This window comes from Lissotriton vulgaris, chromosome 3_1 (genome assembly GCF_964263255.1).
Source record: "Lissotriton vulgaris chromosome 3_1, aLisVul1.2, whole genome shotgun sequence".
Lineage (NCBI taxonomy): Eukaryota > Metazoa > Chordata > Amphibia > Caudata > Salamandridae > Lissotriton > Lissotriton vulgaris.
In genome coordinates, this window is record NC_141689.1 from 2,035,424,875 (window position 1) to 2,035,448,572 (window position 23,698).

Below are 23,698 nucleotides of genomic sequence, written 5' to 3' on the forward strand. Positions count from 1 at the left end.
ACTCAGCCACTTTTAGGAGGCGTTCTTGCGCAGGAACGCCCTCCCCTGCACCGGAACGCCTCCTGATGGCACAGGGCTTTACAACGTGACGCATCTCTCAGATGCGTCACGTTGTTAGCCCAGCACCATGGCGCATCTTTTGTGCTGCCGCTGCGTCCCAAAAGGTCTCGGTAGAGGTTGGGAGTGGTGAACCAGAGGGTGGCAGTGATGAACCAGAGGGTGACAGTGATGAACCAGAGGGTGGCAGGGGCGAACCAGAGGGTGACAGTGCTGAACCAGAGGGTGGCAGTGCTGAACCAGAGGGTGGCAGGGGTGAACCGGAGGGTGGCAGTGATGAACCAGATGGTGGCAGGGGTAAAGCAGAGGCAGGCAGTGGTGAACCAGAGGGTGGCATGGGTGAACCAGAGGGTGGCAGTGGTGAACCAGAGAGTCGCAGTGGTGAACCAGAGGGTGGCAGTGCTGAACCAGAGGGTGACAGTGGTTAACCAGAGGGTGGCAGTGGTGACCAGAGGTGCTGTGATGAACCAGAGGGTGGCAGTGGTGAACGAGAGGGTGGCAGTGGTGAAAAAGAGGGTGACCGTGCTGTACCAGAGGGTGGCAGGGGTGAACCAGAGGGTGCTGTGATGAAAGAGAGGGTGGCAGTGGTGAACCAGAGGGTGGCAGGGGTGACTCAGAGGGTGGCAGTGGTGAACCAGAGGGTGGCAGTGCTGAACCAGAGGTTGAAAGTGGTTAACCAGAGGGTGGCAGTGGTGAACCAGAGGTGCTGTGATGAACCAGAGGGTGGCAGTCGTGAACCAGAGGGTGGCAGTGGTGAACCAGAGGGTGACAGTGCTGAACCAGAAGGTGGCAGGGGTGAACTAGAGAGCAACAGTGCGGAACCAGAGGGTGGCAGTGGTGAAGCAGAGGGTGGCAGTGGGGAACGAGAGGGTGACAGGGGTGAACCAGAGGGTGGCAGGGGTGAACCAGTGGGTGGCAGTGGTGAACCAGAGGGTGGCAGTGATGAACCAGAGGGTGGCAATGGTGAACCAGAGGGTGCTGTGCCCATACACGACCGCATGGGTAACTTTGCCATGCAAGCGGCCTGCAAACACGCAAAAAGCCCCGCGAACACGCAAAAAACCTCGCAGACACGCAAAAAACCCAAAAATACGCAAATTCGCACGAATTCGCGGATTTTGCGGGTTGCAAATTCGATTTCGCGGGAATTCGCGGAACGCGAATTCGCAAATTTCGCCTGTACTTAATAATATGGCTGATTACAAAGACGTCAGACAAAAAGCTGATCTCAGAGCGCACGTCGGCCCCTACAGAGCATACCCCCAGTTAGAAAAGATGGGTGAAGGAAATAGGAAGGGATCTCTCGAAGAAAGAGTGGGGGGACATCTATTATAGGGCCAAACCTACCGTGAGGAACACCGCCAGTAAGAAAATCGCCTTTAAGATAGTTAAATACTGGTACTTGACACCTGTGCATCGGAACCAAGGGAACCCGGACCATAGCCCTTTGTGCTGGAGGGGGTGCGGGTCCAATGGAACTCTGTTACATTTGTTATGGGACTGCCCGGTACTGTCCAATTAAAGGCATCTGATTCTAGACGAGATCGATGAGCAGTTTGAGACACAGATTCCAAGATTCCAGGCCTATGTTGTACAAGGGCTACCCAATCCCCTCGCCTTTTCACAGAAATCCCGCAAAGGCAAACAAATGGGAATAGCACTGGGGGCGGCGCTGCACAAGCTTCTACCCTTCAGAAAGAAATTTAAAACCTATCTTTTCAGAAGGGCTTTCATGACATTATAGGAGGTGGAACAACTGAGGTTCTAGGAGCATTAGTGTGTTATGTTCTTTGTTCTGGTAAGCGCTTAGAGGCCGGCGGTGATAGGCGCTATATAAATACTCCCTAACATAACATAACATAACACATTAGGGCATGCAGACCATACCCACACATACGGGGTAGGCTTCCTAAACTATGGTACGTCTTGAGGATGGAACGCATCAAGGCATGTCTGACAGCCTCGGAATCCGGCTTCAGGGAGGTATGGAGGCCACTTCTGTCCCTGCTGTCCTCCCAATTTAATGAAGTCACGTGCCCAAAGTACCTTCACCTCCTTCGTCTCACAACGACGGAAGGTGCTTCCCTAATTTAGTAAATACACTGGGACAAATCGTTTCACAGTGACGGCATGGAAAATGAGAAATCTGCATACCATTAGGGGGGAGGGTTGGGGGGTTGGGGTTTCATTGTTCCGTGGTATGTTTTTTATTCTTATCCTCTTTACGTCTTACCTATTCATGTTTCAGCATACAGACTGCTTTGTTGGCAATTGGTACATTAAGGGGAACACCAGAGCCAAACCGGAGCTGCCTGTATTACGAATCCATTGCTGTTTACTGATCTCCAGAACATTAGATAACAGTGCGCTCACTCTTTGACATGAATGTGCAATACCACTAGGTTAAATTAGAGCTAAGATGTCAATGGCTGTTAATATATGCCTTTGTATCCTGTCATATTTCTTTAGCCGTCCTGCAATTATTATGAATAAAAATGTTATTATTGCAATTGTAAGTTTTACCAGTCTGGGAAATGTGCGTAAATTGATTTATTTCAATTAAGCACTATATTTCAGCACAAAATGCGTCCCTTTCTCACTTTTTAATGTGAGAATGCATTTCACAGTAAAAAAGAGTGCAAAATGAAAGCATAGCCAACAATGGCTGGTTGCGTTCTTGTGTTCCAGTGCTTTAGTTGTTCATTTTTACAGCACCTGGTATGTAATCGCTCAAAATGGCGTAGTACTGAAATTTTGAAATTTCTCTTAACATGCAGAAAACTAGATTCCCTTAAATTATACAGACCAATTTTAATTCCTCCTATGACAAAAAAATATATGTATTTAATCATAATTAACATTATTATATTTCAATAATGTTTTTTAAATGGGATATAAAAAATATGTATAAAAAAGTGTAAACAATAAATTATTAAATTAAAAAAATATTATTTTTAAAATCACATTTAACTTTAGAAAATTATCTATACATACAAAATGATTAAGACATTAAACTATAGATTGCAATTCATGTATTATACCTGCATGCCCCAAACTGTGGGTTGCACCCCACTGAGCCGAGTTTTGGTGAGTTGGGTAACTCCAGGCAATTTATGTAGATACCTCTAAAGTCTGGGTTTATCTTGTTGCATTGCTGGTGCTTTAAAGACAAAGCTCAAATGTCATGCTGCGCTTTCTGAGAAATTATTGCTTATTGCTTATTATTTTAAATTGTGGATTGGTGTTTACTTTTCTTTCTGTCTCTGACTGCAAAGTGAAAGTTGTTTTTAAAGTGGATTATTTGACAATTGTATTTAAGTACTGAGTGTGTGAAGGGAATGGTAGTATGGTTTTCTTTTGCAACATACAGCAAACTGTAAATACCAGTAAATTAAACAAATGCATTAAGCAGTTAGAAAAGCACAAATTAAGAACTTTTTGTTTTGTAATTCTGAAGAGTGCTGGAAACAGAGGGGCAGATTTACAAGAAATGACGCATCTCTGCATATTAGCAGAGATGCGTCAGTTCATTTGCGTCACAAAAAAAAACCTTGACCCACCTTGGATGCGTCGCATTTACAATGTGGCGCACCGTGGCACAAGGATTGATAGATGCATCACGCATCTGTTGACGTAAAGGTAACGCATTGCTCGAGTCATGTTGCAAGCATGACGCAACTCCAGGAATGCTCAGGAATGCCTATACCTATTGTGCCGCGTCACTCCTACGGCTGCTTCAAGTAGGCATAAGGTTTTGACGCAGTGGCGTCGTAGAAGTGACTAAGTGACATTTTGTAGATTTCACTGCGTCACTTTTACAAGGCTTTACTGCGTGGGAACGCAAACACTGGATACAGTATATCTGACGCAGGTATAATGTAATGCAGGGCTTTACAGCGTGACGCATCTCACTAGATGCGTTATATTGTAATTGTGTTGCAACGTGGCGCATTGTTTAAGATGCCGTTGTGTCACAAAAGTGACACAACAGCATTATAAAAGTGTCCCAAGGGACTTGTAAATCTGCTGCAGAGATTTTATTAGGGTAAAAACAATCAAGGCTCTTTATTGGTGGTGCACAAATGATAAACATGAACTGAAACTCAATTTTCACACATTATGTTTGTGTGCTATATAGTTTTACCAGTATCAAACTATATGTCTGTGCAAATTTACTGCCCATTTCAACGGAAAATGTTTTTTCTGTAAATGACAATGCGCTACTTGATACTTCTTTAGATTCACTAAAAAAGTAACCACCTCATGTGTACTAAAGGTAGGTGGACTATGAAATGATGTTGTTCTAAAAATTGGGTTGTGGTTCTAAAAAGTTTGAGACGAACTGTATAATACAAATAAATGCATTTCTTCGATAGAAAGTATATCATTCATTGCTAGTAAAAAGTAGAGCACAACATAAACATGTATAATTATTGCATATTTTTAAAAATATAAAATCAATGTAATTTTTTCATCCTTTATAAATTATATTTGAAAATGTGTAACCTAAATTATTATACAAATATTTAGGAAGGAAGTCAAGCAAATATTGTGGCGGGTCAGATTGGACTCCAGTCTACTAAATATTGGGGACCAGATGCATCAAGGTCAAGCAAACAGTGAAGTAAACATATATGGTGACAAGGGGGAATTATAAAAACCAAACATAGTGGGCAGTGCATATTTTTGCGTATGGGGCATTCGATTTGCTAATCCAATTCCAAAGTAACAAACAGTGGGGATTAAGCATCCATTGTGCAGGGTCAGAATTACTATTTTAACTCAAGTTCAATACCTATTTCGGAAAGTTTAACACATTTGAGGACTGGGGGGGAAAGGCGGTTATTTTTACTATCGAAACCCCAGACTAAAAACTTCAAAGAAAATGCATAAAGCGGGGGTATAGAATTACTATTCTTAATGGAGTCTAGCAAATAATTGGGAAAATATAACCATTGGACAGGGTCAGTTTTAATACTCCTACTCCAGTTCAAGAAATGTTTGGGAAATAGCATACAATGGGGGAAGATTCATATTCTAATTCCAGTACAACACACATTGGATAAAAAAAATAAATGGGTAGGATCAGGCTTAGTATTCAAGCTCAAGCCCATTAAATGGTCAGTAGAAATCCATCCTTTGGTGGTTAGATCGACTAATCTAACTACGGTCCAAAATCATTGCAGAAAATGCATAGAGTGGAGGCAGGTGGTAAAATAACTTTTCTAACTCCCATCCAACAAACTCTGGATTAAATGCATACTTCGAGTAGGGTCAGGCTTACTATTTTAACTCCAATCCAAGAAATATTGAGGAATATGCATACATTAGGGGTGATTTATAATTCTTATTCCAGTCTAATATAAATGTAGGTACATTTATATTTTCTGGGGGAGGCAGATTTACTAATCTAACTACAGTCCCATAAAGACTGGAGAAAGTGTATGCACTGAAGGTGCGAGTTACATATACTATTCTATCTCCAGGTTGGCAAACATTCAAGAAAGTGCGTACAGGGAGGGGCAGAGTTACTATTCTAACTCAGCTCTAACAAACATGGTGGAAAGAGCATGCATTAAGGGGAGACAAATTTACTATTTTAACTCTAGTCTAACAAACTTTTGGGAAAGGGCATATTTGTAGGATCAAAATAATATACTAACACATTTGGGGCCAGATGTAGGTGGCCCAATACCAGTCGGTAACGGCCGAAATGACCGATTCTCGGCCATTACCGAGCCATCGGTATATAGGAGTCGGAAATCCCTCCAATTCGCTAAATTTACTGAATCGGTAAAGTTACCGAATTGGTAAAATACCGAATCGGAAAAAATACAGAATCAGTAAATTTACCGAATCAGTAAAATACTGAATCGGTAAATATGCCGAATCGGTATATTTGCCGAATCGGAAGAGTTATCGAATCGGTAAAATACCGATTCGGAAAATAAGAAGTGGTAAAAATGATCATTGAGATGTAGGTAAGCACAAAAATACCGAATTAGCCTCAAAATCGGTATTTAAGAGTCGGTATTTACCATGGCTTGGAATCAGGTGGTAACCAACTGCAACCCATAAAAAAGGACCCAAAATGCAATTCTACTTGCACAATGGCGGCATTTTATGTCATTGCAAGACGGCTACGGATACAGCAGGAAGGAGAGAGGGAATGGCAGAGAGAGGAGCAGGTCTACAGAGAGAGGATCACCCTGTTCATGCTCACAGAGGCAGAGATCCTCCAGAGGTACAGGTTGGACTCAGACACCATTTTGGACCTCATCAGGGACCTCCAACCACTGTTGGAGCACACCACCCCAAGGGCACACGCTATCCCACCGCACGTGCAGGTGCTATGCAGCCTACACCTGCTTGCGTCTGGCAGCTACCAGAGTGTGGTCACTGCGGTAGGTGGGGTGACCCAGAGCAGCCTGTCAAGGTTTTTCCACAAATTCCTTGACGCCATGTTACAGAGGATGGACCAATACATTTCTTTTCCTGCAACCCTTGCGGAACTGGTACAAACAAATGCAGACTTCTACCAGATGGCACGATTCCCCCATATCATTGGCTGCATTGATGGCACGCACATTCCCATTTGTCCCCCTGCTGACACCGAATACATATACCGGAATAGGAAGTCAACGCACACCATCAAGCTCCTGAGGCGGAAGCCGGGAGCGAGATCTACTTTTAATCTTGATTGTCACTGTGTTAATATTTGTTTTTTAGAACTTACCCTTTGCTCCTTGAACTGGTTTCGCGCAGCGGATTTAGCGCTGCCGCGACACCCCAAAACAAACACTCCTGTTGCCATTCCGGCACGCCTGCAGACCACGATCAAACAAGAAAGAACAGTTTTCCCTTATCTACCACATAATTGAAAAATGCAGCTACTACAAAATAGGTGACAAGAACAAGACCATAACTTGCAATATTACAATAAGGTGTATATTATTTATTTCATTTTTATAAATATATGCTCCATAAATTTACTTCAAATAACATTGTTTCAAAAAATTCATCAGATATAGTGAAATTTATAATTTTTATACAAACAAAATATTTTTATAAATACAGAAAAAGAGAACACAAGAATATAACAACGAATACAAGTGAGTCAAACATTTATAGCAAATCAAATGACTAAAGACTAACACATATATGAAACAACCCCTGGAAAAAAGGAAAAAGATAACATCCGAACACATTCATAACAATCTCCACATTACCACTCAAACTACACCCATTCTCACAACATTTAAAACACGGAAGAAAAATCAAGAGTGAAGGTCTCCAAGGTCAATGGGAGACCCCGCACTTGGTCGACGCGTTTCGGCGGCTCAGGGCCACCTTCTTCAGGACCACTTCCGGTAAAGGAACCCAAATATCCAGGGGGTCTACAATATATAAATAATCACATTGTCACCAAAAAGAAGTATATATTTCTCACATAATTTGAAAACAACAGTGAGACATCCCGATGAAAGTGACCAGCATGACATGAGGAAAGACAATCAGACAACACAAGATGCTTGATACATGTACAAACAACAGTAAAGGAAAATTAAAAACATACATGGATTAACCTATAAGACATGCAGTGGTCTCAGTAATGTAATCTGATGTCTAAAAAGAGGGAAGACGACCCCCTCATACCCTGCACACTTTCACCCTGAAAACTGATTTAGATATAAATGCAGGGTCCAATTAATAAAAATCATAAGGGTATGGATACTCACAAAGAGGAGCGAGGGTTGACACTACTGATGACGGTCTAGTGGTACAATCCAATTATAAAATATCCTGAAGGTAGTATATCATCTGTATTTCAGATAATGATCTGCAAAAAGAATATGCAAAAGGCCATGCCATAAGCCAGACGTGTAATATGTCTCTCTGAACAAGAGATTAACACTGTGTGCACAAATGGCTCTTACCCCTATATAGGTAGCTGTAGGAGTAAATCGGATGTTCCGAGATTACTGAGATAAGATTAGTCCTTGGCCTTCTATTTATTGAAAAAAACCACCAATAGTTGGGTCCCAGCTGAGGATCAGAATAGAGATAAAAAAGAACTGAGTGGAAGAATCAATGATGATTTCTTACTATCTACGTGGCTCTAAAACAGTTGTTACAATACTTACCTCTATTGGATTAAAATTGTGTCCATGACGTATTGTTAATTCATATTCTATTCAGAATACTGAGAATGTTGCATCCAAACTATGGCACGTCCTAGTAAATAAAAGTAAAGATCTTAGAAGGCTGATATACAATGATGCCACCCGTGCATGTTATATACATGTTTATTTAAAGCACCACTACATATATGCTATTACAATGTGGTGAAAGCGAAACTAACATGCCATAGCTCAAAATGATTAAAAGAGAATGAGCAAGAGTGGTATTTAGGGCCACAAGATCCTAGATCTAATCTAAATACAATGTACATTCCTTACTACCATTAGCTATTTAAAGATTGCCAAACTAGATGAAGGCTTGACGATATATTAACAACAACGGAAAAAGAACCCGAGTTGAGCCTATGCGACAAACGGAAGCACACAAATGCCAACTAGTAAAGTATTATAGGAATAATGAAAGGGGAACGGCATGTGACAAAATACATCCCTAGAAGTGGTTGTCCATACGATGTAACGCGGCTTGACACTGATCCAGTAAGCACACACGCTGGAAGCTGATCAAAATAGAAACACACAGCCCGTAAGGAAAAAGAGTAGCCAATGAAACGACCGAAATCGGCGTATTGGATTTTAAAGCAAGCCACCCGAAATAAGAGCCGTTCCTGTAACCAAAGTACTGACGCTTACCTGATAAGATATAAGCCTCGATTTTAATGTGTCCGCATCTGATGTAATCTCCAACGCCGGGACGGAATCTCCGACATTGGGTCACTCATTTTAAACACTCGCGCAAAAGCGAGATATCGCGATAAGACATGAAATACAGGAAGCGTGAAGGATGACCTTCCTGAATGAAAATAAAGGACGTACTAGAGTGACACCATGTTGTAATGGGTACTAAAATGAATCACTTAACATGGCACGAATAGATTAAAGCAAGCCCAAGTAAACGGAGAAAATATGTTTTAAATGTGGGATCGAGACGCCAGTAAGATGAATGGCATACTTTATCACGATTCGCATTTCAGTGAATAATTCGCAAAGAAATGAAAAATTGCACACATGGTGAATACATAAGACACGCTAGGGTAACGCCATCTTGGAAAAGTCACCAAAGCATGGAATACAATGTGTTCAATACATACATAAGATGAAAAGACAATAAGTGCCATAATGATAAACTGAACTCCCACAAAGATGAAATAAGTGGCCTCAGTAATGCAATAACGGCAAAGAAAACAGAATAGAAAGACATTTATTTGCAATAAAGAAAAAAGCTCTAAATGGAATGATCTATGTGTAAATATGATCCCTATAAGATAGATATAAAACATAATCATATACAGCAGAAAAATGATCAACTGTATAAAATAAAGAAAAAAAGAGTCTTTTAAATACAAAATAAAACACAATCATAAGGGTAATGAAGTATCAGGAACAAAGACCCCATAGTGTTGACAATCTAAATTACAGAAGAGCAAATATCTAGTGACGTACCAGTTAATATCTTCATTGAGGCCACGTTTAACGCAATCAAGATGGAAAATCCAAAACGTTTCTCGTTTTTTGCGAGTGACTTCCACTGGTTGTCCTGGTAGGGGTTGAACCTTTTCAAGGATTGACCATTTAAGATCTTTTTCACTATGGTTCATGTCTGCACAATGTTGTACTAATGGTGCTGACAATTTCCTAGTTCTAACTGCAGACTTGTGCTCACTAAATCGTAAGCAGAATTCGCGACCAGTTTCTCCTATGTAGGCTAATCCACAACTGCAGAACAGAATGTATATAACATTGTTACTGCGACAGTTGGAAAGATGCCGCAACTTGATTTCCTTCCCATTGTATGAGATGCCGTCTGATACAATGGCTGCCTCACAAGCGTGGCAAGAACCACACCTATGGTTGCCTAGTATGATTGGTAGGCCCGTTATAGATGTTTGGTTCATGCATTGCAATTTCTTGCTAGGGCGTGAATGAACTAACATGTCTTTAAGGTTCTTATTACGTCTATATGCCACCAAGGGCAATGGTAACGTGGGAGCATTATCATCATAATTTAGAATCTTCCAATTTTTATTGATGACATTCCTCATTTTGAAATTTAGCGTAGAATGGTTAATGACGCAAGTTATCCGGTCTTGTTTGGGGCGTCTCGACCCCTGTAATAATGCCTGACGGTCATAATATTTGGCTCTCTTATAGTAGTGTCTCACAAGCCTGTGAGGATAGCCCCTTTTAAGTAGTCGTTCTTTTAGTGCATCTCCATGCACATGAAAAGAAGTCATGTCCGTACAATTACGGCGGATCCGCAAGAATTCGCCAAACGGTATGGATTCCCGTTGACAATTCGGATGGTAACTGTTGAAGTCTAGGATCGTATTCTTGGCCGTGCTCTTCCTAAATAGACTAACCTTCAGATGTCCGCTGGTGCCATCAATCTTAATGTCCAGGAAATCCACCTGAGCATGGCTGTAATTCGCCGTAAACTTCAGGTTTGGATCACTGGCATTCAGCCAGAGATTAAATGATTGTAATAACTCAACAGAACCACTCCAAATAAAAAACGCCTGCAGACCACGCCCCTTTCTCAGAGGCCACGCCCCCCGGCCGCCACCCTACCTATCCATAAATTATGTGCATCTCCCGAACGCACAGCGGGCGCGACGTTTGCGCATCGAAGGCGTGCCAAAGGTAAGCCTAGGGGCCTCTCATCATACTCAAACTACACAATACTCTTCCGCGCAGCTGTTCAACCTCCAAGGCCCGTGGCCTCTGGATGGCACGGTGACCGTGCGAATCGACAGGCTGGGACTGACTGCCTCGCGCCCTCTTCCCCATTCCCCCCCTCATCTCCCCCCCCCCACTGGCCCCCTTCCTGACCTGCCGGCTCCTTGTGCGCCCACCACCTTATCCGCCTATTACTTTAACACCAGGTCAGCAGTCAAGCACTGCCACGAACTCTTTATATAATTGGACCTGTACAAACCTGATCTCCTATTCCTTACAGAGACCTGGTTTTGCGACAACTCCCTTCCCTCTCTGTTAGCTGCGCTTCCTGCCTTATATTATGCTCTGCGTGCCGACCGACCCTCCGGCAAATCGGGCGGCGGCGTCGCTCTGATCACCCATAGAGAAATCTCCTTTCAAACTCTAGCCTTCTCTTCTATCGGCTCTTCAGACTTTTTAGTTGTTCGCTCACTCTCCTTCAGTACCCCGCTCACCCACTTACTTATATACCGCCCCCTCACCCTCTCAACTCTTTCTTCCCAGCTTCCAAGACTTGGTGGCCACTCTAGCAGTCAACAACTCCTCCATTTTGGTGTTAGGAGACTTCAACTTTTGGCCCTCTGATCCGGCCGAATGTTCCACCTCGAAAGAATTCTCGGATACCCTCCGCTCCCTCAAATTCGATTCCCACGTTCACTCCCCCACCCCCATCCAGGGCCACATCCTTGATCAGATCTGGTCCCTTAATTGCCCAGTAGCCTCCCTGTCTATCTCCCCCTGCACTTGGTCCGATCATTTCTTGATATCATTTTCCCTACACCTCAGCTCAGCCCACAAGCCCTCTCTTCCCAAAAACACCTGGGCGCGCTCCTGGAACCATGTGGATCTGGCCTCTCTGTCCGCCACACTCTCCGCTTCTAGCCCGGATCTCCACGGGTTGTCGTCTTCCGCACAAGCCGACTCCATTAACTCCTGGCTTCGATCAGGCTGCGACTCTGTCGCCCCCCTCAAGCGGGTGTCCTTCAGGCGCACGAACGACGCAAACCGTCGGTTCAATGAGGAACTGAAGGCTCAAAAACTCAATGTACGCTGTGCGGAACGGACCTGGAGGCGAGACTATTGTCCCAATCCTAAAAATCAGTACATCACCCTACTGTCTCTGTACAAAAAATCAATCTTGGCGACCAAGAATGCTTATTTCTCCTCCAAAATCCTGGCTGCCGAAAATCAGCCATTGTGCGCGATCTCGCCTACTCTGACAGAGCTACCCTCAAACCCTCCCCTTCCCAAGACTTATGCAATTCCCTCAACACCTTTTTCCTGGACAAAATCTCCAACATCAAAGCAAATATCCCTCCCCCCCTCCTCTTTTGTCGACCCCCAGTGTCCGTTCGTCGGAACACGCCTTGATTCCTTTCCCCTTCTGACAGAAGAGTCCTTCCTCTCCCTCCTGCCTATGGTCAAATCAGGCTCCCCTCTGGACCCTTGTCCTGCTCACATCCTGAAGCAGATCTATTCGGCCTGTGTGCAGCCCCCTCTAAAATTTCTCAATAGCTCATTGTCCCAGGGCATTGTCATTCCTCCCCTCAAATCGGTCATCATCGTCCCTATCCTTAAAAAACCTGGCGCTGACCCCACCGCTCTTGTCAACTACTGCCCCATCTCACTATTGCCCTTCTTGGGGAAGGCACTGGAGCGTCATGTGACTAAAGCACTCAGTTCCTTTGTGGAGGAGAACAGGGTGTTAGCCCCCCGTCAGGCTGGGTTCCGCCCGCACACTCCATGGAGCCTGTGGTGCTATCGGTCCTTGACAACGTCAGAGAGGGTATGGACACCAACCACCCCCAGGCCCTGGTCCTCCTCGATCTCTTGGCCACCTTCGACACGGTTGACCACTCCATCTTACTTTCCCGTGTCAGGGCGGCGGGGTTTGGAGGTTCGGCCTTGGTCTGGCTGTCCTCCTTCCTGAGAGACCGCACCCAGGCAGTGCGTTTGGGTGACTTCTCGGCGGACTTCCGCGATGTACTATGCGGGGTTCCCCAGGGCTCTTCCCTTTCCCCTCTTTTATTTAATCTGTACATTGCCCCTCTCATTTTTGCCCTTCAACAGATGGAGGTGTCCGGCTATACCTATGCGGATGACCTTCAGCTTACTTTCACCTTATCCACATCCCCCGAGTCCATGTCCAATTTCCAGTCTGTTATGATCTTCATCCGGGACTGGATGAATTACAACCACCTGAAGTTAAACCCAGACAAAACGGAGCTGGTTTTGACAGGTGGTTGCTCCAGTCCCTGGACCTCTCTTTTCTGGCCCCCCTCCTTAAATACCCCCCCTTCTCCATCGTCCTCTGTAAAAACTCTTGGGATTGAGCTGAATGACCAACTCACCCTGCACTCCCAAGTTAGCCTAGTGGTGTCCTTTTCTTTTCTCTCACTCTGCACTATCCTCAAAGTCTCTCGTTTTTTTTCTCTCTATGCCCTCAAGCTTATAGTCCTGGCAATGGTAATCTCTCGCCTAGACTACGGCAACGCCCTTCATTGTGGCATGCCCGCTTATAGTATGCGACGACTATACCTGGTCCAAAACCAGGCTGCTCGCCTGGTTTTCAATTTGGCCAAATCCCACCACGTCACTCCTCTCCTCAAGTCCTTATATTGGCTCCCTATCCGAGAACGAGCTCAGTTCAAGATGGGCTGCATCACTTATCAAGCGCGGGCCGGCGCAGCCCCTGCCTTTATCTCTTCGGAAATCAAAGCCTACGTCCATGCCAGGGAATTACGCTCATCCTCCCAACAACTGTTGACAGTTCCTCGCTTTAAGCGCAAAAAGTGGGGAGGCACGAAATTTTCTACACTTGCCCCTGATTTTTGGAACTCTCTTCCCGCTCACCTCAGATCTTCCACCCAATATACACTCTTCCGAAAGGCGCTAAAAACTTTTCTCTTCTCACAAGCCTTCTCTCCATAAACCACTTCTCTCTATCTCCCCTCGATCTTCCTGCCCTCTCGGGTTCAGTACTCCATAGCACCATGAAACCGCCAGGTGAACGTGCGCTCTATAAATATTTTAAACTCAAACTCAAACTCATCAATGTGCAGGTGATTTGCAATGCAAAGTGCGACTTCACTGACCTTGTGGCAAAATTCCCTGGGAGTACCCACTCAATCAATCAATCACGGCATTTATAAAGTGCGCTACTCACCCGGGAGGGTCTCAAGGCGCTGGGGGGGGGGGTATGTTACTGCGCGAACAGCCAGGTCTTGAGCTGTTTCCTGAAGGAGAGATGGTCCTGGGTTCACCGGAGGTGGGTGGAGAGGGAGTTCCAGGTCTTGGCTGCCAGGTATGAGAAGGATCTTCCTCCGGCGGTGGCTCTGCAGATGCGTGGTACGGTGGCGAGGGCGTGGCTGGTTGATCGTAGCTGGCGGGTGGGCGTGTAGAAGGTCATGCAGTCGTTGAGGTACTTGGGGCCCAGGTCGTGGAGAGCCTTGTGTGCGTGGGTCAGTAGTCTGAACGTGATTCTCTTGCTGACGGGGAGCCAGTGCAGGTCTCTCAGGTGTCCGGTGATGTGGCTGTGTTTGGGGATGTCCAGGATGAGTCGTGCGGAGGCGTTCTGGATGCGCTGGAGTCTTTTTTGAAGTTTGGTTGTGGTTCCGGCGTAGAGGGTGTTCCCGTAGTCCAGTCGGCTGGTGGCGAGTGCCTGGGTGACGGTCTTCCTGGTTTCGGTAGGGATCCATCTGAAGATCTTGCGGAGCATGCGCAGGGTGTTGAAGCATGAATTTGAGACGGCGTTGACTTGTCTGGTCATCAACAGGGAGGAGTCCAGGATGAAGCCCAAGTTGCGTGCGTGGTCCGTTGGTTTGGGAGCGGTGCCCAGGGCCAGGGGCCACCAGGAGTCGTCCCAGGTGGAGGGGGAGGATCCCAGGATGAGGACTTCCGTCTTGTCTGAGTTCAGTTTAAGGCGGCTGCTCCTCATCCAGTCGGCGACGTCTTTCATCCCTTCGTGCAGGTTGGCTCTGGCGGTGGTGGGGTCGTTGGTGAGGGAAAGAATCAGCTGGGTGTTGTCGGCATAGGAGATGATGTTGAGGCCATGTTGGCATGCGATGGCTGCGAGGGGGCTCATGTAGACGTTGAAGAGAGTTGGACTTAGTGAAGATCCTTGTGGAACGCCGCAGATGACTTTGGTGGCCTCGGATCTGAACGGGGGGAGGCGGACTCTCTGAGTTCTTACGGCGAGGAACGAGATGATCCACTCCAGTGCTTTCTCTCGGATTCCGATGTTGCTGAGGCGCTTCACTAGGGTGCGGTGGCAGACTGTGTCGAACGCTGCCGAGAGGTCCAAGAGGATGAGGGCCGCTGTTTTCCCGTTGCCGATCAGGGTTCTGATGCCGTCGGTGGCTGCGATTAGGGCGGTCTTGGTGCTGTGGTTGGCCCGAAACCCGGACTGCGAGGGGTCAAGGGATCCATTCGTCTTGAGGAAGGTGGCCAGCTGTCTGTTGACGGTCTTCTCGATGACTTTGGCCGGAAAGGGAAGGAGCGAGATGGGGCGGTAGTTCTTGAGGTCGGTGGGTCTGCCGTAGGTTTCTTCAGGAGGGCGGTAAGTTCGGCGTGCTTCCAGCTCTCCGGGAAGGTGGCGGTGTGGAAGGAGGAGTTGATGATGTCCCGAAGATGGGGTGCGATGGTGCCGTCAGCTTTGTTGAAGACGTGGTGTTGGCAGGGGTCGGTTGGTGATCCGTAGTGGATGGAGTTCATCGTGCGGGTGGTGTCTTCGATGTTGATCGGGGTCCAGTTGCAGAGGGTGGTGGTGGCCGACGTTGGTTCGGCGGTAGGGTGTGTGGTCTGTGCGTCAAAGCTGTTGTGTATGTCTGCGATCTTGCTGTGGAAGAACGCGGCGAGTGAGTCGCAGAGGTCTTGCGAGGGAGTGATGTCGTCGTTTCCGGCGCTGGGGTTGGAGAACTCTTTGACGATGCTGAAGAGTTCCTTGCTGTCGTGGGCGTTGTTGTCCAGTCGTTCTTTCAGTGCCGAACTCTTGGTGGCGCGGATCAGCTGGTGGTGATTGCGGGTGGCGTGCTTGAGGGCGGTCCTGTTGTCTGTGGTCTGGTCGAGCCGCCAGGCTTTCTTGAGGGTGCGGCAATTCTTCTTGGATTCCTTGAGTTCGTTGGTGAACCAGGGGGTTTTCTTGCTACCGGTTCTGCTGGGAGGGTTCTTTAGTGGTGCGAGGTCGTCGGCGCAGGCGGTCAGCCACTTGGCGAGGTTGCTGGCTGCTTCATTTGGGTCTGCTGTGTTGGTGGGTGTATTCTGGCTGAGGGAGGCGGTTAGCTGCTCGGCGGTGATCTTGCTCCTGCTCCGGCGGGGAACCTGTTGCGTGTGGTGGTGGGTCACAGTTTTCCTGAAGCTGAAGTGGACGCAGCTGTGGTCGGTCCAGTGGAGTCCGGTAGCGTGGCTGAAGGAGATGTGCTTGCTGGATGAGAAGACAGGGTCAAGCGTGTGGCCGGCGTAGTGGGTGGGAGTGTTCACCAGTTGCTTGAGTCCGAGGTTGGCGAGGTTGTCCAGCAGGGCGGTGGTGTTTCTGTTGTTGTTATTTTCCAGATGGAAGTTGAGGTCCCCTAGGAGGGTGTAGTCGGCAGAGGGCAGGGCGTGCGGGCTGATGAAGTCTGCGATGTCTTCGCTGAATTGTGTGCATGGTTCCGGTGGTCTGTAGATGAGGGTGCCTCGGAGGGTGGTCTTGGGGTCAGTGTGTATCTGGAAGTGTAGGTGTTCGGCGGCGGTGAAGGTTTCGTCGGCGCAAGTCGAGATGCGGATGGTGTTCTTGTGTACGATGGTGATGCCTCCTCCCGTCTGGTTGATGCGCTCATTCCGGGTGATCTTGTATCCGTCCGGGATGGCTATGGTGATGTCGGGCACTGAGGAGGCGTTCATCCAGGTTTCGGTGAGGAAGGCAACGTCCGGTGCTGTCGCGTCGAGCAGGTCCCAGAGTTCTACGGCGTGCCTGTGGATGGAGCGGGTGTTCAGTAGGATGCACTACAGGTGGTTGGTGCTGGTGCTCGACTTGGCGGGGTGGTGCAGGTCTGGAGGCAGGTGAATTGGCAGGCTTGGCAGCCGAAGGGTCCGTGGGTGCATTTCGGGGTGGCTCGGTAGCATGCAGGGTTCCGGCCGGTATTGACAGAACAAAAGGGGGCATGGCCGCGTGAACGGCGGCGGGAAGCGGGGAGCGGGGAGGGGAAGGCACAGGGGGAGAACGACAAAGGGGGAGAACAACATTTTCTTAAAATGATTGTTTATGTGCAGGAAGGGGGACCTTCCTGTACATAACAAATCATTAGCCCTTGGCTGTTTTCATGTGTGCTGCTTGCAAAAACGAGGATAAATTAAACATTTTCCCTCGTTGCACCAGGGTGAGACAGGTTTTCCCTTGTCTTAATTCTGGTGCTGCCTCCTATTTACGGCTCCCTTGTAAATAAGTGGCAGCGTCAGAATCAATGGGTGTTGCAGTGGAACACCCCCAGCAACACCCATTGCCCTCCCCTTTCACGCTAAACATTGCGTGAAAGGGGGCCTTATTACAAGGCAGCGTTAAGCCGCGTTAAGTGGCCTAACACTGCCTTGTAAATAAGGCGATTCCCCAATAACCACAGGAACGTCCTGAAAAGTGACGAGGTGACAGGGGCATGTAAATTTGCCACAATGTCCCTTATTAATTGAGTCTCTTCAAGAAGCCCACATCTGCGAGGAAAAAGGTTTCTATTGGCAGGCCGACCTGTACATGAGGCTACCAGAATGAAAACGCCTTCACAATCTGACCGGTGGCATTGCTTTTAATGTTATGTTTTATAAAAAGATGACAAAGATACAATCTCCTTGTCTGTATGATTTGGTGCAAAGAAACATAACGTGCAAAGCAGTTTCCTATCACCATAGCATACAGTTACAAATACTTGTTTGTGATTAAATGTTTGATACATTTTTTTGGGATCTTTTTATCTATATATATATGAAACTGAAAGTATGTCTGTCTGTCTGTTTGTCCTTTATGCATTACTACACCATTCATTCAATCGCCATGACACTTTGGGAAGTTGTTGAGTACACTCCCGCGAAAGTTTCTGTCCCAAATTTTTTTTTAAATCGGCCCTCATAATCTTTCGAATACTGAAATAGACAGCGACTTTGCGAGCATCACGACAGTTATGACCCCCAAACGGAAATCGATTGGTCAATCTACATCAGAAGCACGAAAGAAAAGGCATTACGAGCTTCAGAAACAGATGAGCAACGGGAAGCAAGATTAGAAGCTGTTCGAATACAAACTGCTCAAGCCCGTAATTCTCAAACAAACGAGAAACGAGAATCAAGATTGGAAGCCGATCGAGTACGCACTGCTCAAGCCCGTTCTTCTCAAACGAACAAGCAACCAGAATCAAGATTGGAAGCCAATCGGGGACGCACTGCTCAAGCCACACTTAGAAATGTTTTTAAAAATAAAATAAATAAGTTTCAATAACAATGACACAATGTAAATTTAATGTTATCATAACGAGTTTCCTTGAATTTCCATTGTTCTGAGATTGCAGCAACGCGCGACGGGTAAGCTAGTCGCTGGAAAAAACGTTTCATATATTTTTTGAACGACACAGTGAACTTAATTTCCGGAAACTGTGATGATAGTTTGCATCCATGAATGGCATGAGTCTTTTGCCAAGCTGGGCAAAATTGCATTTCAATTAGTTGCAAACTAGATCTATTCATACGCACGAGGGGCTTCAGTACTTTACACAACCTAATTCATTTAAACTATCTGTGATGTTGTTGAGACAGGGCAGTGTATGAGAAACATTGCTCTGCCAGAAATCATGCAAAACTTTTAAATTAACTCCCAGGTTTGGGTTGGCCCATACACTGATCTAGTATTGTACAGGTGTTAGAAATACTAGGCTTACATGCAGTGCAAGCCTAACTCTACCCTCAAAGTGACCATTGGGATCCCAGGACCAAGATATAATAAAAGCCAGAGGACCTGGTATTCAAAGCTTTGCATCTATGGGACCTTTCTGTGCCCCCAAAGCGCAGCTTCATAAGTACTCAGGGCCCGATTCCCAGAACTAACTTAAGACAAAATCCCAAACTTACTACTTTTGGTATTCACAGAAGTTAGGATTTTGTCTTACGTTTGTCTTAAGACAGACTTAAGACAGACTTAAGTTAGGATTTTGTCTTACGTCTGTTTTAAGTCTGTCTTAAGACAAACTTAAGACAAAATCCTAACTTCTGTGAATACCAAAAGTAGTAAGTTTAGGATTTTGTCTTAAGTTAGTTCCGTGAATCGGGCCCTCAAAGCTTTTAGTTGGTATGCTGCCACATTTATTGGAAAAGCCTAAGATCACACAGGCATGCATGTTCATGCTGGTTTCACTGTTTAGCCCAGGATAGTTATCGTTGAGCTTGATCCTTGGATAAACGTATCAGTGAACTTGATTTAAAGCCATGCCATGAATTTTAAATGTACATTGTGCAATCATGATGGACCATGAGTTTAATCCCAAATTCTTTGGTGTTGATCATCATGTTTTTTTTTACATACAATACATTATTAACCCTCTGAGTAATGGGTGTATTGATAGCTCCATGTGGGCCACTAATACTGCAATATCTGCAAATGGAAGGATGAGTATTTTGTCCCCACATATCAATGGTACATCCAGTTTCAAAGCCAATAAGTATTTGATTAAAAAAAATTAACAATGTAGAAGCATGTTCTGTTGCATAAATGGAGTCTCTGGCTCAGCTCTACAAGTTTTATTTTCACACCCATGGGTGTCACGAGAGACCTTTTTTTTTAGTCCTCATATGCGACAATCCAATAAAAGGCAATAGTTATGGCGTGATCAGGTTTTGGACTCGGACCTGGTCCCCACATCCTGCTGGATGTTCCTGTCCCTGTTGCACCTACGTTCAGCCTTTATGTAGAGGTAGTAGGGTTACCCCCATTTTACTTCTCCAAGGATTTGGGGGTCTTTAATTCTTGGACAGTTGACCTCCTATTCTCTAATTGGGTTGGAAATATGAAGTACAAGGGGTTCCCAAGTACTAATTCTCTTCGCTGAACCATTGACACAGTCCAACCTACCAAAAAGCCTAGCCACCCTAAGCCAAGCTGCACATGATGGTATATTGCTAGAGACCGTGTTAATGCATATTTCCCTACGTGCAATTATAATTATAATTAATAAAAGTTGCTCTAATGATTTCCTGTTCTTCCCAATAAAGCCAACATTATCCAAGAGCACAAAAATAATCTGAGAAAGGCTTACCTCTATACTCTTTTTTAAAATAGCCGTCAATCTTACCCACTTCTAGCCAATAAGCATGAACACCTGGGCACTGCCAAAACATATGCATATCATCTGCTTTGGTCAATCCGCATTTCGGGCAACACCTGATTTCCCCTCCTATTCTGGATAATTTCTTTGGGGACCAGTATACTCTATGTAAAGTAAAAAGATGATTCTCCATTAATGGAGCATATTTAACAAACGACCATAGCATGTTCAAAGATACTTGCCACAGAGATGTTAAGTCGGCATCGGGTAGCTCATCTTTCCTCTTTCCCTCCAGAGGTAGGTAATAGCAGCATTCCTGTTGTACCAACATCCAGTACCATTAAGTGATATCTTTTTTTGGTAGACGGTTGCAGCATAGTGCCGTCTCCAAGTTATTCGGGCCACTAAGTACTTGACTTTGAGCCCATTTTGTCAATTGGTAGTTCTTAAATCTGTACAAATGATTATTATTTTTCTTCGATAAGTGCTCCCAGAAGATAGCACCACGCTCATCCTTCAAGTGGCCCCATTTCTCCAATGTGGGTTCCATAAATGGCGTGGACAGTGACTCTTGTAAACACTCCGGAGTCCCAGGTGATTCCAAATTGGGGCCATATGGCTATAACAAGGTAAGTCTATTATTCTCTGAACTTGGATCCACAATTTACATGCTGTGCTCAGGACCTATAGGCGGACCTTTTAAAAAAAAATTAGGGTGCCCGTTTTTAAACATGAAGAAACTGCCTTGTTCAGCAAAGTCATGAGTCAGAGCTCCATAGCATGGCCACCTTGATTGATCATTTTTGGTTAAGAGTACTCTAGGATTTTTCAGCTGAAAAGGCCAACAATGTCATTGGAATTCTGGGAGGGCAAGTCCACCTGCAATTGTTTTCTTTCGTAAATTTTTCCAGCCAATTCTTGGATATTTGCTAGCCCAAATAAAACTAATCAGGTCACTTTGTAATTTCCAGAAACACTTTGCCTCAAAATGCAGCGGTAAAGCATTGAATCTGAAGGTAAACCTTGAGAGAATGATCATTTTAATCAAATTTACCCTTCCTATAATTGATAATGACAGGTGAGATCAAAGGTGTAAGAGCGTCTTGGTCTCACTTTGGAGTTTCCAAAAATTAATCTGGGCCAGTTCCTCCAGATTTTTGACCACCTGAACTCCTAAGTATCTTATCTCCCTTTTTACATTTTTCTCCAAGATGGTACCCAGTTGTACATTCCAAACCAATATCTCCATTTTTCCTTCATTGACCTGGTATCCAGTTACCTTCCCAAAGTCTTTTAGTATGTGCATAATAATTGGAAATGATTCTATGGGATTTTGTGGGTACAACATTAAATCATCAGCATAAAGAGCCTCCTTCTTAACCCAGCCATGCTATTGAAAGGGCCAAATCTCCTGTTCTTCCGTAATCCTCCTAGGTAGGGGCTCAATATATAGATTTAACAGTAGGGGGGAAGAGGGGCATCCTTGACACCTCTCCTTATCATAAATTGTTTAGTAAGGGACCCATTGATTAAAATCCTTACTGATGGATTCCTATATATACTTTTTATTGCATCAGGAACTTATCCCCTAGCCCATTCTGTCTCAAGACAACATAGAGGAAAGGCCAACTGACCCTGTCAAATGCTGTGGCAGCGTCAACTGCCAAAATGGCTAATGGAAGATTGTCATCTATGGCCAAGTCTATGGCACTGTACAGAACAGATCATGTGACAACCCAGTGGCACTTGGTGAGTAGTGATATATACAAATGGTGACTGTGAAGGTGCAAGTGCTCAGGTGAACAGCGTGATCGACGCATAAAGACAAATTATAAATCAATAATGGCTCCACAAGATCGAGTTGTAGTCATTTAGAACATGATTGCATGAATTTAAACAGGAGCACAAAACGTAATATGCGTCATATAGTTATGCTGTAGAGTCGACGGCGTTTCGATCCCCATAGGTTGGGATCGTCATCAGGACAGGGTTGTCGATGAAGACCGTGAGAGTCACCCAAGCGGAGGCGCGTGGGTGGCTGGGGTCCATGCGGTCGCTCAGGAGTTGGTAGCTGATCGTAGATTGAATCTGGTCAGCGGGAGGGGCGGGCGGTGCCTGTAGGAGTCAGGGCGGCGGAGGGCGATTAGGGCTCTTCGGGTTAAGTGGTGCTCGCAATTAATGCTGGAGCTACGTGGAGATCGGAGGCCTCAGTCTGAGTAATGAAGCCGGCTTGCTGTCGCTAACTGGTGTTAGCGACAGCTAGGTAATAGGGCGATACAATTATTGCCGCTTTAGCGGGAAAAATTCCTGCTAAAGCGGCAATAAGGCCCTTGGTAATATGCCCCTAAGTTCCTTCTCCTGTCCGTCAAGTCAGTGAGTTGTTTTTCCAAACTCTTGCAGGCTTCACATGTTTTGGTTTGCTATGCTTCTGACATTGCAACTCTTTTCTTTTATCTCCGTGGAGAGGTTTTGCAGTTATTCCCTGATATTCTCCTGCATCAAATTATGTATAGGAGCCCCCACACCTCGGGGATACCCCGCCACCACAGGCTCTCAGTGGAGATCATAGGCCCAGGAGGTGAAGTGGTCTCTTCTAAGACTTGGTACCTATTAGCCAAATATATCTCTGGTGGAATCAGGGTCTCCCCAAAAAGTTGTTGTCTGATAGTGTTTGTACCATTCAGAGGATCTGGAGGCCCCATGTCTCTGGCAGATGTGCTTGCACTCTCGATAATCTTGAAATAGGATCTTATTGAAGGCGTTATTTTGACCTTTGCCCCCCTTACTGTAGCTGGGGTAACCGTACCTTTTTTTCCCCATGAAGATGTTTAAGGGTCTGATCTTGGCAAGGTACTCCTGATGAGGAACTATCTAGGTGAAATAACTGGAGGGGGTATTTTCCCACTCCTCTGCTTTTCCTGCATTGCTTGGGTTTCAGCAATCTCAATACATTGGTTCCTTAAAGCATACCTGTTAGTCTTCTGAGACATTGCCACTGGAGGATCCTTCTGCTTGTCTTCAGTCTTTCTCCTTTTTGTTGCCTTAATAATTAGAGATGACATCCTTAGTGCCTTGAACTCTTCTTCTCCCAGAGGCACTCTATTGGGGGTCATATATAGGGTAAAGTCCAGCACAAGTGCATCCAATGCTGGTTGTGGTTGTGGAGCGACTTCCCGCAGCTGCACACTTGTGCTGGCTCTGCCACTTTGTACCCAGAGGCAGATGTGTGCTGCGGCTCTCCGATCACGTCGGAGCAATCGAGTGGCCAGGAACCACATAAACCCAAGAGTGTCTGGTCGCACTTCCCAGGGAGTCTCCAGCGACAGTGTGTGCTGTATTCCCTCCATGGGAAGGGGATAAAAAATGCCCAGCAACAATCAGACGAGGAGGCGCAGGTATGCAAAAGTATGCCGCGCTATCAATTCAGTCGGCTTAGTCTGTGCATGCAAC